General features: G+C 46.8%; 1 long non-coding RNA gene across 9 annotated transcripts in view; it reads left to right on the top strand.

The window, feature by feature from the left end:
- LOC100866282 (multidrug resistance protein homolog 49) overlaps positions 1-18,779 on the top strand; it is a 56,413-nt gene that overhangs the window by 32,042 nt on the left and 5,592 nt on the right. For 6 of the 9 annotated variants that reach the window (XR_015291649.1, XR_015291648.1, XR_015291650.1 and 3 more), the window contains 13 exons: positions 5,176-5,309; positions 8,579-8,648; positions 9,091-9,172; positions 9,705-9,898; positions 10,198-10,446; positions 11,904-12,317; positions 12,574-12,997; positions 13,946-14,149; positions 15,301-15,652; positions 15,846-16,073; positions 16,225-17,174; positions 17,668-18,069; positions 18,326-18,472. This is a non-coding gene — a long non-coding RNA (multidrug resistance protein homolog 49). The remainder of the gene's footprint in view (positions 1-5,175; positions 5,310-8,578; positions 8,649-9,090; positions 9,173-9,704; positions 9,899-10,197; positions 10,447-11,903; positions 12,318-12,573; positions 12,998-13,945; positions 14,150-15,300; positions 15,653-15,845; positions 16,074-16,224; positions 17,175-17,667; positions 18,070-18,325; positions 18,473-18,779) is intronic. The other 3 variants (XR_015291654.1, XR_015291655.1, XR_015291656.1) reach the window with 1 other exon arrangement.

Below are 18,779 nucleotides of genomic sequence, written 5' to 3'. Positions count from 1 at the left end.
ATTTTTAACAACGCAACTTTTAATCGAGTTGGCCGTAACACGTACAACCGAGAACACGCTCCGTGGTGACAAATTTTTAACCTTTCGTTCCTCGACCAATTTAAGCCCCGCCATTTTTCGAATAAAAGATTCACGATTCGCGGGGAAAACGTTCCGCCGATGAAACTTTTCCTTCCCCGACCGGGAAGGAAAGTTCAAACATTTGTCAATCGAGCCGCTCTCTCCGGCAGAAAAATTTCCCCGAATTCCAAGGTCCAATCCCCATCCTCCCCTCCCCTCCCATTTTTTTTTTAACTTCTTTCCATCGTCGAGCGGAGACAGGAACGAGGAGGAGAGGTGGCGCGCGACTCGAACTCGAACGGTTAAAGGGCGCGAGAATTGTGCCCGCTGGCCGTTTCGAAATACAATGGAAATTAATTTGTCGAGCTTAACGAACCTCAGAGGGCACAAAGCAACCGAGGACCGCGGAATTGCTTTAATTATAACTCGGTCAGCTCGAGATTCACGGGGATTTCCGCGGGAAAAAAAAAAAAAAAGAAAAAGAAAAATTGAGTTAAAAAAATTTCCACCTCTCGCCCGGCTATCGGTCAGAGATGACCGATCCTCCGCCCTATATTTTCGTCGCTAATTAAAACGAGCGTCGTAAATCACGCGTCGATCGTAAATACGCGGTTGGTCGGCTACGCGTGCTCCCGACAGATACGACGAGGGGATTAAAACGTGTTTCTCTCTTTCTCTCTCTCCTTTTTTACCATCGTTATGCGCGCGGTGCTTCGCTCTCCCGATCGTTTAGGGAGAAGGATTTAAAGAAGATGGGGGAATATTTGTATCAGGTGTGCGAATAAGTTATTTTCCTCCCCTACCCTCTTTTCCCAAATTCAAGACTTTATTGCATGAATCAGGTACAATCTTTCCGCCGATTCTTCTCTTTGGATCGAAATTTCATCGAGCCTCTGACTCACCGTCGTCGAACTTTCTCGAACGATCGTCATTTTCCGAATTAAAATTTCCGGCTTTAAATCTTTGCCATCACGTTCTCTGTGGCGCGCGAACCATTTCAGTAGCTTCGACAGCCGATTTCCTAAGCTGGGATCACGCACGTCATATCGCTCGAAATTGTCGCACAGGATTGGAAACTCTAAGAGAGCGCCTCTTCTTAGAAACGAGAGAACGGTGTTTCGAAAGACGAACGGGAAGTAATTCGAATTCGATAGGAAAAAAAAGTGGAAGGAACCTATTCGCACGTCTAATAGCTGGTCACGTACGTTTGAACGCGTAAGCGTGGAAATTAATCACTTGGTTCCTTGACGATTAGTAAAGAGTCAGAGCGTAATTGCAAAGAATTGTAAATGATTATCACGAAGGTTATATAAGTTCGTATCAAAATCTCGAGAGAATAGCAAGGGGAAAGGAACGGTCTGTGATCAGACGTAATGGAAATCCGATACGAGTCTTCCAATTCTCCGATCAAGCTGGTTTTCATTTCTCCTATATCGGATATCGATGCTTTCTTTTTAATAACGAATGGATATAACATATCATATTATTGAAAAAAACGCGTTAAACGGAAATGATAAAAGATTCTCTCACCGTTCCTAACATCGCAAACCTATCTATCCTCCTCAATGAAATTTAAATATTCAAAACTACTAATTACACGTTCGAGAGAAATTTCTTCTACGCGCAAATATTTGTAATATCGATTCGACGTGAAAAAAAAAAAAAAAGAAAGAAAAAGAAAAAAATTGGATTCGTAAAATTCGCTGTTTCCGGCGAAAAATAATCCGAGACACGACGGAAGGCGATTACACCGATGCTCGCCGCGAAAACTCGGTTTGAAATTAGTTTCCAAGCTTAATGGAGTTTCGCGATTGCGACGAAGGTGCCGCGACGAAAGTCGCCGGCCAACTTCCCGTGTAACTTTACCAATTTTTCCCATTAGCCGCGATTTTTCAACCCGGCTCGCCCCTGACCAAGTTTACAGCTCGGCAACTATCCGACGAATACATTAGCGGGGACAAAATCTGGCCGAGGATTGCTTCCCCCAAATTTCGAAAAGATTGTCCCCGAATTCGAGAAAGATGGATCGCCAACCCTTCTGGAACAATCTGAAAATTTTAACGCATAGAAAAGTTGGATCCACTCGTTTTCTCTTTTGCTCTTTCATTAGATTCGATACGAAGATTTGGGGAAGGAAATTTGGGCGAAACATATTTCAACTGTTCCCAATCATCTTGAAGAAATTTTTCGAGCTCGAGTTTCTCGTCTCTTCTGGCCTCGATCGATGATCCGCGAAAAAAGAGCGGCGCGGAAGAAGGGGGAGGGGGCGCAACTTGGAACAGACAATTCATCGTTGCATCGATCCCGTAACGAAGACAAGGAGGAGGGGGAGAGAATTTTATAAACCGGCACTAGCTGGTCTAGTGCCTAGGAGGGAGAGGAGAGAGGAAGGTTATTGGAACGGAGACAAATGAAATCGGAAATCTCTCGTTCCCGGTGAAATAGGATAATTCGAAATTGACCGGGCGCACGATGTCGGCCGTCCTCTCGCGCCTCTTTATTACTCCTCGTGTCTCGATTCTCTTCCAGTGGCTCGTTAATAAAACCTCGCTTTTCGTCCTTCTTTTCTCTTTTTTCTTCCTCCCCCCCCCCCCACCTTTTTTTTGCGACGATATTCAACCGAATTGGAAAATATCGTACGGAGAAGGAGTTCTCTCTCTCTCTCTCTCTGGATCCATCCTTTCTACGAGTACGGAGAAAAGTAGCTCGTTTCAAGGGGATATCGATTTTAAAAAATATACAAAGAGTCGAGACATTGATGGGGTGGTGTCGCGTCGTTACTTCTAGTTACCGAAGGCGAGGCGGCTAGACGCCATAACAAAGAGATGGTTGATCAAAGGGGGAGAGTTGATGATGAAAGATACCGGTCGAAATAAAAAGGAGAATATCTTCTCCTTTCTTTTTTTTTGTATTTTATTAGTTTTTTCTCATTTGCCCAACCAAGTATCTCGTTTAGACCGCTTTCCATCCTTGGTTTTATTTATTCGAATACAGATGTTGACAGATGTGTTGAAAAAGGGGAGAAAAGAAACGTTATCTTATAATATCGATGCACGAGTACTCGTTACGTTAATTACGTTGGATGTCGCGAATAAATTAACAGTCGGTCCTCGCTGTTTCTCGATCGAATTGTCTCGATTCGATTCGAACAATGGAGTGTCGTATCGAGATCTTTCTTCCGGCAACGAGGTTAACGTTGCCGTTTCGTCTCGCCGTTGAAAGGATGTTAACGTTTCCGTCGCGAAACAGTCCGAGGCGGCGATTAAAGGCCTCTCGGTTCTCCAACACGAGCTAACGACTCGAACGACTTTTTATCGTGCCGTTCATTCGACAATTAGAACAGCAATTAGACGCAAGAAAGTCCGAGAGATGTGGGGCACGAGTTGGAAATTGTAGTTGCCGAACATTAACGTTCCTCGTGGTTCCATTTAGGTTTCCCTGTATCCAAGTTTCCTTTTCGCCTGCTCGCGCCTTTTTGCGCGCGCGCACACACGCGTCCCCCAACTTTTGATCCGAAATCGTTCTCAACGTATGAGCCAAACCAATAATTGCGAAAATTAATTTAAAAACCGACAGAGAGGTTTCTTGGCTTCGGAAAAATTAATTAAAATTAATTAATCAACAATTAAAAGTTACTGTAACTCTATTCAAAAATAAAACACGTCTATTCGTAGATGGTGTAAAATCCGAATCGTTCGATCGAGCGACAATTTACTAAATTTATTAGAGATACTTTAATCTCAAATTCTCGAATACTTCATTTCCTTACAGATGGAATCAAAAAAGAGAAATCGACGATTAAAAAAAAAAAAAAAATTAATCCAGTTTAGAATCCATCCATCTTTCCATCGATCGAACGATCCATCGATCATCAGACGAACGATTTTCGTCGCATAATCCAGCGCCGGGCCCCCCCCTTTTAAACGTAATCATAGGCCCCATCGGTCAATCGATTAATTAACACGTATTAGCGCAATTTCTAGCCATCGCTTAGATTGTATATCCCGCGCGGTAAACGTATGATACAGTGGATAATGACCGGGGTAAATAGAGTTTGTTGTCCCTGGATTATCGTTGCTAATTGCAGTTTGCGTTCGCAAAGCTGGACGAAACAGACGGCCTGTAACGGGCGGCAGGCGACAATGGATCGGGAGCGGGGCAAATATTGACCGCAACAAATATATAGGCCGACAATCAAAACGTCAGCCCCGGGTTTAATTTATCGCGCAAGGCCGCGTTTTTTCCCCAATCCGCGGCGGTCACGCTGTTGTCGATCGTATTTATTGAAAGCTCAAGGGTTCCGACATTGTCACGTTTCCAAACGTCGCTTAACCACCGATATAGTGTATATATATATATACTATAACGTAACAACGTTGTGAATAACAACGGGAGGGAGGGGGATAGAATGAACACATGAACGTCGGTTGCAAGAGAAACCGACGCGAAATTTCCATTCCATGCCCCCCGAGCTTCGATTTAACGGAGACAGCTTTTGTTTCCATTCTCCCCAAACAACGAGATTTCGATAATTAATGAGAATTATTGGAAGAATCGATAGATAGATCGAGGATAGGGCGAGAAAAATATGAAAAGCCTCGGTGAAAGCCTGATTGCGAGCCGAGTTGCTTCGACGGTGTTTATTGAAAAAAAAAAAAAAAAAATTGATGATAAAAACAAAATATCGATTCGAGAGAAGGTAATTCCGATCGCTCGTCATATCGTACGATACGCGGCATCTTATGCACAGCGACTATAGTCGGCCAGTATAGTATCTCAGTGGCATTTTATGCAGAGCGACTATAATCGTACATGAATGACGATATGATAATGCAAAACGATAGTAGCATGTCAATGACATATGGAACGATTATAGTCGCTCGTAGTATCTCAGTGGCATTTTATATAGATTATAGTCGCTCGTAGTATTTCGTAGTGGCATTTTGTGCAGAACGATATATAGTCGAAAAGGTTAAGGATATACGCGCGATCGAATTTTGCCTGCACACTTGTCTCGGTCGAGCATTGAAACGTTGATCGTCGTGACTTTTCGATTTTTTCTTGATCATCTTCCGTTTCTTCTGTTAAACTTATCATGTTCCGTTTCTTTTGCAGAGTTGTTAATTAAGAATGCGCAATGACACGGCGAATTTGTCAGTGGACAGCAAACCCGCGCGAGAAGGCGCAGGGTATGGAAATGGAACCCCAAAAAACAAACTCTCACCGCCAGGAAAAAATATTCTTGAAGTGTAAGTGTATAACAATTTCCCCAATTATTCCAAACATCGTTGTATAGAAATTCGCCCCATTACGAGGGAGGGGCCAAGGGATCAAACTCGCCGCCACGATGAAAGTTTTCCGCGCGAAAAATTAATTTACACAACCGAGACGGTTTATCGTTCAACTGGCGGCGGCGAGCTAAAAGTTCTTCTCTTCAAGGAGAAAAAAACTTCGTACAATAGGCGAGGGGGGGAATAGATGGCGAGCTTATCCTCATTGTTGATCGATGGTTATAAGCCTCGTGATCGATGAGATGAAAAATTGCAATTTTCCACCCTTCCTTTTTAATCGATCCACCGCTCGTTTCGCCCCTCGATCGATCGATCGTTAACTAATAATCATCGAGATTTCTCGGATCGAGAATGATTACGATCGAACGTTTCAACACCTTTATGCTGGATTATTAAACCGGAATAATTTGCGGCGAAACTTGTTCCCTCGTTATTTCCCCCGTTTCCCTCGTTTTTCGCGAGTTTGTCGGGCGAGAAAGTTGGGAGATCGATCGACGGACGACAGAAACTACTGGACGAGATGCATACAAATTTTTCTTCGATGGATAGATAGTTTCTCGCGGCTTTCGTGCGTGCGATAATTCGAGAGAAGAGCTCGATGAAACGATGATCGTTCATCCCGAAGGATGGATGGAAGCGAAACGCGATTAATACTTAGAAACGTGTACGCGTGGTCTTGATAAATTACCGAGTAAGAAAGGAGAGAAAAGTAAAGGTATAAAAAAAGTTGTATAAAAACGCGAGAGAGACGGAAAAGGTGTGTAAAAAGGCGATACGACCTTCTTCGTCAAACTATGGCCATTGCACGTGCAACGAACGGTGTTCCTCGAACTCGTAATCGCACTACATACCCTCTCTTTCTCTCTCTCTCTCCCCTAACTTTTTTCTTTTTCCATAGAAAAGTTTTGTCATCATTTTTCTAATTTAACCAACAATCTTCGAAATCAATCGCTTCAAAATCTTCCACCCTCCGCTCCGCGAAAAGTCACTTCCGTTTTTTCAAATTAATCGAAGCACCACTATCGAAAAACACAATCGCACCGAATCCGAGGAGTCGAGGGGAAAAGTTTGGCCGGCCAACTTTGCGAAGTTGTATCCGTGCACCGGGGGGTAAATTCGTCGAGGAGTCGGTGTCACCGACGAGACAGTCCCCTGCATAAAATGCCGATCGTCGTTCGTAGATTCGTCGTCGCACGAGTTTCGAACAGCAATTACGCCGCTAATGGAGCAGCCTCCCTCCTCCAGGAGGGAAGATCCAGCAAGCTTGGCCTGGGCCGAGCTCTCCTTCGAAACTTTGCGTTTCCTTTCGCTGCGCGAGCCTCGTGCGTCTCCGCGAATCCACGCGATTTACACACCGTGGCCGGCCAGATTTATGGATCCAAACTCACCAAAGTCGTTTATTACGCCCGTGAAATAATAGAGATCCTATTGGTCCGGAAGAGGAATGGTGAATTTTTGTCTAATTTCGAAGAATTCGGTTGATTATTTTCGAGGAAATTGGAAATTGGTTCTGGAAATTTAAATGGAAATGCAATTTATATTTTTGTCGTCGAATCTGTATATTTGGATCGTGGACTCGTTTCTGACTCGATTATTGGTCGTTAAAGATTAAGTTTTCACTTTCTCATTTGTAAAATTTACATTCTATTCAGACGCGTAGCAATTTTAACGTAGTGATACTTTCGTAACACCGATCGAGCCGACGAGAAAATGAAATTTTTAAATATATTTGCGCGATTTACAATATTTTCGTCCCGAAGGATCCTTTTCGTACGATCGAATCGCGGAGGAGAACAAGAAGGAAAAACAAGCATTTTAAGTTTCGAGAAGAGTTGCTCGAGAAGAGAAGTTTCGAATTCGAGTTTCTCAAACTCAATCCATTTCCATTTATTTTGCCTCTCGGAGAGAGGAACGTTCGAAGAAACATTTTCCCGATGTGTATTTTTTGAGAGAAACAGGGACAAGAGTTATTATCTTTGGGGCGATGTTATTACATTCGAGGGGATAAAGGCTCTCGGATCGAATTTAACGGGGCCATTTCCTGGGAGTCGTCGGATCGTTTGTCACGCTCGTTCCAGCCGGACCGAGAAGAGAGAAGCTGTTACTTTCTTCCTAGCCAAAGTTCCATTTGTAGTTTAGACAGTTAGCGCGCATCCATTGTTTTACGAAACGCGCATCCACTCGTAGGAAATGATTCCAACGGACGTGCTCGGACGATATTTTTGCCACTCGATTCATTCCATTCGCGAAAAGGAGGCGGGTTTTCGTCGAAGAAATCGTTGAACGAAGCGAACGATCCATCGCTCAACGATTTATTTGAACAAACGACGCGTGTTTAATAATCCAGCCAAGGTTGATCTTGAACGATATATTTATAAAGAAATGAACGCGTTCAAATATTTAACCAGATATACGGAAAATGTGTCACAGCGTGTATTAAATTACGGATTATCGCGTTCAATAAATCTTCTAATTTTTTTTATGCAAAATATCGTACGTAATTTTTGTCGTCAAGATGATATATTTAGAAGACAAAGAAAAGTCATCGGAATGGTGTCTTTTCGTTTTATCCCGATATCTCAATCGTCGTTGCCAAGATACAAAGACTGAAAATATCCATGCACAAGACAATGCACTAAAATTTATGAATGGTCCCCCGATTTCTAGCAAATCGCTTCTGACACTTGTCTGGACTTTGGGATAGGTCGGATAGAACAAGGATGGAGAGAGAAATGAAAAATCACCCTTCTCTTTACGCGACGATATTTTCTCGGCGATCGGAAGTCGTATTGTCGAACGAAGGAAAAAAATATTTCAACGAGCAAGATTGGGGAGTTGTAGAAATTTTAATTCGAAGGTTTTAGATAAACGATTCGATAAAGGTATTTTAAAGCGCGAGATTCCGCACTTCGCTCGAAATTTCGATGCGCTTCCGATCGAGTAAGTAAGTAAGTCACGTCTAAATTCGGGGATATTTCGTTTGATTTTTGAATCGTCAAATTATATCACAATAATATCATATTTGCGGTCGAATGTGTTAATATTATTTATACGCGCAAAATACGATCACGTATCGAGTGCAATCTTTGGCACGATATCGGATAACTTGCGGTTTCGCGATGGGCAAAGAGGCGAACGTATATTTAAAATTTCATTGCTGATGCATATGAAAATAATATGTTGTACGATGTATGCCTGTGTACGCTACCTTTTATATTTCATTTCAGACACGCTCCAAGACGCGGAGAAGGATAAAGAGGAAACTGAGTATATGCTACAAGAGAATGGGAAACCGATGTACGAATAAGATTTCTTTGTTAAATGTAAAAAAAAAAAAAAAAAAAAAAAAGATAGCACGGGATTCCTGCTACGATAATCATTGTAGAAATTAATGGGAGAATATTCTGCTCGCCCGTAAATAGACTGGAAGAATCGTATAAATTTATTCATAAAGATTTCCTAAAATATCGTAACGCAAGAGTATTTCTGGATTGAAAAAAAAAAAAAAAAGGAAAAAAAGTTTGAAAATAAGATCGCAAGATCGTGAACGCGTTCTTTCTCGATCAACGAGCTTTCAATCGAATCGTTTTCGCATCCGGAACTACTCTTCGTACGAATCGCACAATCCATCGTTGTTTCGTGTTTTCGTGCCGCGGAATAGAGGAAAGCACGATCGATGCAACAATCGCACGTGGGATCGGAAATGTTCGTTAAAAGGGGCCGTTGTTTGTGTTCACAGTGAATTTGTGCCACCACAAACGAAGGAGGAGGAGAAGTCGCCTTCGGAGCCAACCCTACCGCCAGTGCCTTACTTCAAACTCGTAAGTGTTCCAAATAGAAAAAAAAAAAAAAAAGAAAAAAAAAGAGGAAAGCAGATGTCGGCAACATTTGTTAAACAATCGAGACACGGTTGAAATATCGGCGGCCCAGTCTGGTACGAAACGACGAAATCCATCTTTCGGGGGAGGGGTGAAGGCTCCCCTGGACACACTCCCCTTTGTCTTTGACAAATTTAACGACCGCGATTCTGTCGCGATCGATCGGGCTTGTTTTTGTTTAGAACCAGTCGGATCTCCTCCCCTCCCCCCCCCCATTAATCACCGTTAGGCCGGCATTAATTTTGCCCGGGTTAAATCTCTCGGAAAGGCAGAAGTTGCACGCCGCTAAATCACCCGAGAATATGTTTCTGAAATTTTCGACTAGTTTCGCGACAAGTTGCTCGCCGATTCCTCGCCCAGGGTGAACCCCGTCATTCGGAAAATTAGCATAACGTCGATGCACGACGAGATTAATTAAAATCTCCTCCCTTCTTCCCCTCCGGGAGGAATCTGATCCGAGGGATTCTGTTCGCAGTTTCGATTTGCAACATGCGGGGAGTTGATGCTGATCTTGGGCGGACTGATCATGGGAACCTTGACGGGCCTGTGCATCCCCATCTCGACGATTCAATACGGTGAATTCACCACGTTGCTCGTGGACCGAAACATGAAGAATCACACGAGCACGCCGACTCTCATAATGAAGTGGTTCGGTGGAGGAAAGGTCTTGTAAGTCTTGGCGTGTCCAGACGCGCCTACCTATACCTACCCACCTACCTAAATTCTTATATTTTTAGCACGAATCGCGCTCGCTTCTTCCCGCGACGCGTCACGCGTGAAGAGAAAAATAGAATCGCGCGGGGAAGATGGTTTAGCCGCGTCTGGTTTACTTTAGCCCGTCACCCAGTTTCGTAATTTCTTTCCTCGATATAAATATATTTATTTATATGTTTAATTTGGAACGGGAAACGATGAATGGAGCTCCGAATTTTGCCGAGAAATACAATCGACGAATATTCCGATTGCAGAGGATCCAATTCGACGTACGACGAAAGGATGGAGGCGCTTTACGACGATTCGGTCGCGTTCGGCGTTTCATCCGCCGCTTTGTCCACCTTCCAATTCGTGTTCGCCGTGTTCACGGTCGATTTGTTGAACGTCGCGGCATCCAGGCAAATCGTCCGGGTGCGCAAGATGTTCCTTCGCTCTGTCCTCAGACAGGACATGACGTGGTACGACATCAACACGTCGACCAACTTCGCCAGCAGGATCACCGAGTGAGTGATTTTCTTTGTCGTTTGCTGTTCAAAATCAACCGTTCGTATTCGTCAGAGCGGAAATAATCTTAGCCATCTCGCACGCCTCGCGTTCTCCCACAGCGATCGAAGGGGAGCGTGGTGGTTTCGATCTCGAGGACGAATGTAAACCGTGATGCTGGTAGAACCGTGGGGCAAAGTTCAGGAAACGAGAGTTCTGCTCATCAACAGGTGGCCGTTCGCGAAACTCGAAATCCTTTGCCCCGATACAATCGTCCCTCTCTCTCTCTCTCTCTCTCTCTCTCTCTCTCTTGCGTTTGCGGACGCGTTGCAGTCCGCGTAATTATCGAAAAGTCAAGGATGGATCAATAACAGGGGCCAATTAAATCGGCGGCGCGACGACGAAATCGTTTTGTTGCGCAATTTTATTTATTTCGAGGCGAGAATCTTCGAACAACAATGGCGCATGTGATAATTGCGACACTCGAGGTTGGAATCTCGAATGGGAAATTTCGACGCGTATCTTTTACATTTTTTTCTCCTTCTCGTTCAAGATGCAGACGCGCCGCGTTAGAGATCGACGTGAGTCGCGCTATCTTTGATCATCACGCAGACAATAAATGTTGCGATACGAGATACATGGATCGATCGAAGATCAACCGGCGTTTTTTTGTCTCGTTTCGCCATCCTCGCGAATTACAATTACAATTTTAATTTTAATTAAAACGAATCTTTCGATTTCTATCGTTTCGTATTCGTAAAATTGCACAACGGCTGCTCTGCCACGCGAATTCGTCGTTGATCGTTTTATATCTCGCAAGTGTAATCGCACGTCAAACACCGCGTTATCGCTCGGAAAACGTTATTTCACGACGAAGCGACATTGTTCTAACAAATTTATCGATCTCGGTCTCGGGAGTTGGTACGACACCCACCAGCGCGCGTATTATTGTACGCTAATTGCACCCGGAAGTGTCGTAACGTGGCGCCAGAACGATTTTACCGGATTTCGTAGAGAGAGAGAGAGAGAGAGAGAGAGCGACGTCTGACGACACGAGAACAGTTAGATGCACGAACGACGACGGCTCACCTTGACATTTACGAACTTTACACCGAAAAGCGCAACGTCCCAAATAGATTGTTCTAATTTCAGCGCTTGATCGAACGACGATCACTCTACTCTTATAATTAATTTCCAGGTAAATAGGTATACTCGTAGAGTATACAAATTTCGAGATCTCGTTTTCAAGGTGACCGGGAAGATAAGCCGAACTTTAATTAATTCGCTGAATGGCTGCCCGCTGGTTATTTTCGTCCTCGTCGGTCAACGTTACTTCCGAGACACGATATAAACGTGTCTAATTACTACTACGCCTTGCTCGACCCAATGTCGCGACAAGCGTGGGCAAAAGTTTGAAATTTTGCGCGTCGCATCTCATTCGTTCACAATTATATAATAATAATTTGCCTCGTTTCAGAGACTTGGACAAGATGAAGGACGGTATAGGGGAGAAGCTGGGCGTGTTCACCTACCTGATGGTCTCCTTCATCTCCTCCATCATCATATCGTTCGTCTACGGTTGGAAGTTGACCCTGGTCGTGCTGAGTTGCGCGCCCATCATCGTGATCGCGACCGCCGTAGTGGCCAAAGTTCAGAGCTCGTTGACGGCCCAGGAGTTGAACGCGTACGGCCAGGCGGGGAGCGTGGCCGAGGAGGTGTTGGGCGCCATCAGGACCGTGATCGCGTTCAACGGGGAGCAGAAGGAGGTGAACAGATACGCGGAGAAGTTGATACCCGCGGAAAAGACCGGGATCAAGCGCGGTATGTGGTCGGGCGTTGGTGGCGGAGTTATGTGGTTCATCATATACATCAGTTACGCCATCGCGTTTTGGTAAGTTTGCAGCTTTCCAAGCCGTATACATATACGTTGCAACGTTTTTTCGTTTCCCTCCCCGAGTGCAGGAAGGCACGAGAAACGGGTCAGGGGGAGTATAATTCCTCGCGTTGCGTCACGAGTAAAAAAGTTGTTTCCTTTGTTTGCCGAGGGATACTTCAATTCGATATAAAACGATCCTTTTCCTCTCCCAAATTCTTTTTTCTCTTCTCTCTCGTTGGGAGTAATCGATCGATCCCACGGTTATCGTCAGGTACGGCGTCCAGTTGATCCTGGAGGACAGGCCAAAGGAGGTGAAGGAGTACACGCCCGCGGTGCTGGTGATCGTGTTCTTCGGCGTGTTGGCCGGTGCCCAGAACATGGGCCTCACCTCCCCCCATCTCGAGGCGTTCGCCGTGGCGCGAGGCTCGGCCGCGGCCATTTTCCAGGTGCTCGACCGCGTGCCCACGATCGACAGTTTGAGCAAGGAGGGGCAGAAGCTTCCCGCCGTGAACGGGGAGATCGAGTTCAAGAACGTGCACTTCCAGTATCCGGCTAGAAAGGACGTGAAGGTGTTGCAGGGATTGAACCTGACCATCAATCGGGGCGAGACCGTCGCCCTCGTCGGAGGATCTGGCTGCGGCAAGTCCACTTGCCTCCAGTTGATCCAACGACTCTACGATCCTCACAAGGGACAGGTGAGCGAAAAGAAGAAGAATCGTGATAAATAAATCTTTCGATCTTCTCTTCGATGAATTGTTATCCAACTTTAGGTGGAATTAAATTATCGTAACGTTGCTTTAAACCGAGAGCTGTTGTTGATTACGAAAAATTATAACGAGCCCGGTAGCTTCGTTTCTGTATCGCAATTAAACGATAATAACGATAATTCTTGTATTAAATCGCGCAATTTAATCTCGCGTTCATTATATAATCTTCCATTCCGCGAAATCTCGCGTTTCCAATTTGTTCATCTCTGGCCGAGGAGAGGAAGAGAGTAAATTTATTAAAACGCAAGAACAGATTTTCTTTTTCCCTTCCTTATTAGACTCGAAATCGCTCGTCGAAATTGTAATTTTTCGAGTTCTCCTTTATCTTTCTTTCCAATATCGCCAATTTTCTTCGCACCGATTCTCTCCCCGCCCGACATTTAGTTCCAGTTTCGAGCGAAAATTTTACGTAAAGGAATAATATACTTTCGTAGGTGAAATTCGTAGGATTAAATTCTAGAAAGTGGAAATTATTTATTGCGCTCGCAGGTTAAATATATATATATCCGGATCGTGGTGAATATCCCATTATTACATTTGTATTCGCGAATGTGCGCGGGGCAATAGGAATTTTACGGAACAAGTTTGAAGCGTTTCCACGCGAGTGGAGGGGGGTGGAAAACAGTGGCGGCGCACCACCACAGTTTTCCAAGTAGTAAAAGTTTTAGTGGTTTTCAGCATCCATCGCCGTTTCACGGCCTCCCCCGTTGAAAATATCACGCCGTATACTGATTTCGAGCAACCTTCCATTCACGAAATTGTCCACCATTGTCGGCAAATTCTTCCGCCTAACGCTCCACCAAACGATCCCTTCTTATTACTTTTTTCCCTTTCGGGGAAAAGAGAGATTCTTATTGGTTTTTTGTTCTGGAACAGGTTCTGCTGGACGGCGTGGACGTGTCGAAGCTGAACGTGCAGTGGCTACGCTCGCACATAGGCGTGGTCGGGCAGGAGCCTGTGCTCTTTGACACGACGATACGGGAGAATATCCGGTACGGAAATGACAGCATCACCGAGGAGGAGATGATCAAAGCGGCGAAGGAAGCGAATGCCCACGACTTCATCAGCAAACTGCCCGAGGTGAGTGGCTTCCGAGCGAGACTCTTTCTTCTTCCCGTTTCGGATCGGAATCTCGTCGACTTTCGATCCGTCCGCTGCCTTCTCGGCCACTTTTCAACGGGGAGGGGGCAGAGTCGATGACACGCGGATTTCGATGTTTGTCGTTAATTATTCACGGATAATCTCGATTTCGACGAAGGTTGTCTCGCAAGGATTTGCAATACACGGTGTTGACCGGTGTTTGGATATCCAGCTGGCCGCGTTAACAATAGTCTCAGGTGCGAGGACTACCGGAGCACGCGTGCAAACAGACGATAAAACACCCGTTTAAGCCTCGCGCTCGGGGCAAATAACAGTATTCCAGATTACGCGTCGACCGATTAGACGAATTATCGAATTCGACGGTTTTCGCACCCCCCGCGACGCGTTTAGGACGCGTAACGATCCGCGGGAACAAGTGGACCAGACATTTTCCAGTTTATGGGGCGGAGGGGGAGGGAGGCGCCGTGCAAGTTTATTTTACGGATCGATGCGCCGCGATCGTGCACGGGAAATTTTATCCGGCGAAAACGAACGAGGGAGGGGGGGAAGGTATCGTGTGCGTGTAATACGCGTCCGAATGATACAACGCGGACGAAAAAATCGGAATTACACGGAAAAATCGGAAAGATACACGGGAGGTTGGATTTTTTCATTATCTTAAAAGAAACTCGGAAAGTTCGTCACGTTGAGAGAAGCGAGAGAGAAGAATCGCGATTTCGGAGAAGCACGAGGATACGTATACGCGTGTTACGGGCGGCAAAGTGCTGCGCCTCGTAAATTTATTAAATCTCTCTACGCGGCGCGTCACGTCGTACTCTTCCGTTAATGAAATAATCGTTGTTTCAAACCGCAGAGACCGCGCGATGGCCTGTTCCACGAGAGCACGGTAATCGAACGGGCAAATGGGTCGCGGACCACCACTCGCCCTCCCTTCCAATAATTATCGCCGGAAACGTGACCGAAAATCGCGCTCCTTCGATTTCCATTAAATTCCTCCGATCGGTCGAGGATCGCCCCCTTCCGATTAAAATCGGAACGCTCGCCAGGAGGATTAACATTGGGCCGTAATAAGGGAGGGAGGAGGGAGCGTGGTCGTCGATGGTCGTTGAATCGAGAGCTTTATGTTCCAGGCGTACGACAGCCCGGTGGGTGAGAGGGGGTCGCAAATGTCGGGCGGGCAAAAGCAGAGGATCGCGATCGCTCGCGCCCTCGTCAGACGGCCGGCCATACTTCTGCTGGACGAGGCCACCTCCGCGTTGGATCTTCACAGCGAGGCCACCGTGCAGAGAGCTTTGGACGCTGCCTCGAAGGGAAGGACGACGATAGTCGTCACTCACAGATTGTCCACCATCACGAACGCCGATAGGATAGTGTTTATAAAGGACGGCCAGGTGGTGGAGCAGGGTACCCACGAGGAATTGTTGGCCCTTGGCAAGCATTATTACGGATTGGTGTCGGCCGACGCCAGCGCCACCGCCAGAGGTAATTAATCTTGCGCTCGGATCCGAGCGTACAAAGTCTCTCCCCGTAAGAGAAGAGTAGAAATTCGAAGGGAAATTGAAAAAGAAAGAAGAGAATCTCTCCTCGAGATTAGATTTGAGTTTAAAATTGTTCTCCCTCTCCTCGCTCGTTCCTTCGAAAGACAAGGGACACAAACGTTGGATCGAATTTTCAGCGAAGGCGACTGCCTCAGCCGCGAAGACGGTGACCGCGGCTATACCGAAGCAGAAGCCACCGTTGAAGAGACAATTCTCCACCCTGTCGATGCACTCCCATCGATTGTCGTTGGCCGGCGCATCCGAGACCTCGGCGAATCAATTGGAGGAGCACGAGAAACCGTACGACGCGCCCATGATGAGGATATTCGGGCTCAATAAACCGGAATGGCCGTACAATATCATCGGTAACGATCGCGTCGCTGAATTCGCGCGCCGATTTTATCGCTCGATCGTTCGCCGCTTCGTCGATCGCGCGATAAAATCCTCTCCCCCCGAGATGGCGCGCAATTTCGTCGACGGAAAAAAAAAAAAAAAAAAAAAATTTACGTTCGACAGGATGTCTGGCGGCGGCGATGGTGGGCGCCTCGTTCCCCGCGTTCGCCGTCCTCTTCGGCGAGGTGTACTACGTGTTGGGGCTTCAAGACGACGAGGAAGTGCGCCGGGAAACCGTCAACTTCTCCATCCTGTTTCTGGTGGTCGGGGTGGTGACCGGCCTCGGCACCTTCCTACAAATGTACATGTTCGGGTTGGCGGGGGTGCGAATGACCACGAGGATCAGAAAGATAACGTTCGCCGCGATGCTGAAGCAGGAGATGGGCTGGTACGACGAGGACACGAACAGCGTGGGCGCGCTCTGCGCCAGACTTTCGTCGGACGCGGGCGCCGTGCAGGGCGCGACCGGGACACGGATAGGCGCCATTCTTCAAGCCCTGTCCACCCTGGTCCTGGGCATCGGATTGTCCATGTACTACACTTGGAAGATGACGCTCGTCTCCGTGGTCTCGATACCTCTGGTGCTGGGCGCGGTGTTCTTCGAGGCGAGGGTGATGAGCGGGCAGGGGTTGCAGGAGAAGAAGAAGATGGAGGCGGCGACCAGGATCGCGATAGAGGCGATCTCGAACATTCGAACGGTGGCCAGCCTCGGCAAAGAGGAGGCGTTCCTTCAGCGTTACTGCTCGGAGCTGGATCACGTAGCCCAGGCGACAAGGATCAGGCAGAGATTGAGGGGATTGGTATTCTCGTGCGGCCAGACCACGCCGTTCTTCGGCTACGCTTTGAGCCTGTATTACGGGGGCGCTTTGGTGGCCACCGAGGGGTTGAATTATCAGGACGTGATCAAAGTGTCGGAGGCGTTGATCTTCGGCTCTTGGATGTTGGGCCAGGCGCTCGCCTTTGCGCCCAATTTCAATACCGCCAAGATCTCGGCCGGAAGGATATTCAAGCTGTTGGACAGAGTTCCAGAGATCGCCTCGCCACCGGATTCCGAGGACAAAGATCTCGATTGGGTGAGTTTACCAGTGTATCAGATATATATTCGCATTTACCACACCGAATTGAAGAAATTTCGATCGAAATTATGAAGTAACCGCGCAAAGTATAGGGGCGAGATCCGGTTGGCAAAGCTGGCCTACCTCGCCCCCCCAATCTCGGTTTCATCACGAATGTTTAGCAAAGCGTCGAATTTATGACGTACCGACAGCTACGCCTCCGGCTACGAGCGGATTAATTACGCCCGAAACGAGAAGAGCTCTGTTTGATCGAGGTTTCCGACTATCCCCGCAGAATTCCAATCCGTTTAATGAAGCGATATACGTATAAACGACAGTTTCCAGAGTCGCGCCACTCGCGAACGCCAGTCACGTGTAACTCGTTCCACGAGCAAATACCCTATTATGCGCTCCCTCGAATCAATTTTCTTCTGTCCCTCCCTCCCCTCTGTTAATTCGACGGGTCACGGGAGAGGTCAGAGTATAAAAACGGTCGATAAATAAATTGCAGAAGGCGGACGGGCTGATACAATTCTCCAAGGTGGAGTTCCACTACCCGACGAGGCCCGAGATGCAAATTCTTCAGGGATTGAACTTGATCGTGAAGCCTGGCCAGATGGTCGCCCTGGTCGGCCAGAGTGGATGCGGCAAATCGACCTGCATCCAATTGTTGCAACGACTATACGACCCGATCTCCGGCACCGTGACGATGGACAGGCGCGACATCTCGTCGGTCTCGTTGCGCAATTTGAGGTCCCAGCTCGGTGTGGTCGGCCAGGAGCCGGTCCTCTTCGACCGTACCATCGCGGAGAACATCGCCTACGGCGACAATTTCCGGCTGGTGGCCATGGACGAGATCATAGAGGCCGCCAAGAAGTCCAATATCCACAGCTTCGTCAGCTCTCTACCGCTAGTGAGTGGGGATAATTCTTTATTATTGCGCCACCGATAAGCCATCATTTTCCTCGACTCTTCTTCTTCTTTTTTTTTTTTTTTTTTTACGAAAACATCGAGCCAAGTATACGATATCATTATATACATAAGCCTCACTATTTGCAATCACTTTTATATATGTTCCAATTGTGAAAAGTTGAAAGCTACGATTCGTCTCATCCGCACGGATGATTCATCCCTCGCGAATTTATCCTACATTCCACCCTTTGTTACAGGGATACGATACTAGGTTAGGTTCTAAAGGCACGCAGCTGTCAGGAGGACAGAAGCAACGTATCGCGATTGCGCGCGCTTTGGTGAGAAATCCTCGAGTCCTGCTACTCGACGAGGCCACGTCCGCTCTTGATACTCAGAGCGAGAAGGTAAGAGGTCAACCACGCGTGTTCCTCTTCGCGCTCGAAAACTATTTTCTACTCGGGCCGACGAGAGAAAAAGCGCGAGAAACACCGCGGGCAACGCGGGAGAAAATGGGTCGTGAAATCGGGTTGAGGTAGAGATAGGGGGTGGTGGCTCATTCATTTAATATAATACGCGGTGGAACTTTTTAACGGCGGGCAGAAAAGGCGACGAAAAAAATGACCGCCCTCCCGAAGAAGCGCGAGAAAGGAATTCTCGCGTGGACAAAAGGATTCCATCCCATCGCCGACCCATTGTTCCATCCCCGCTCGT

This window comes from Apis florea, unplaced genomic scaffold (assembly GCF_048593485.1).
Source record: "Apis florea isolate Af1SG1 unplaced genomic scaffold, ASM4859348v1 contig_2495_pilon, whole genome shotgun sequence".
Taxonomy (NCBI): domain Eukaryota; kingdom Metazoa; phylum Arthropoda; class Insecta; order Hymenoptera; family Apidae; genus Apis; species Apis florea.
Note: the sequence above shows the minus strand (reverse complement) of the source record. Positions and strands in the feature narration are given on the sequence as shown.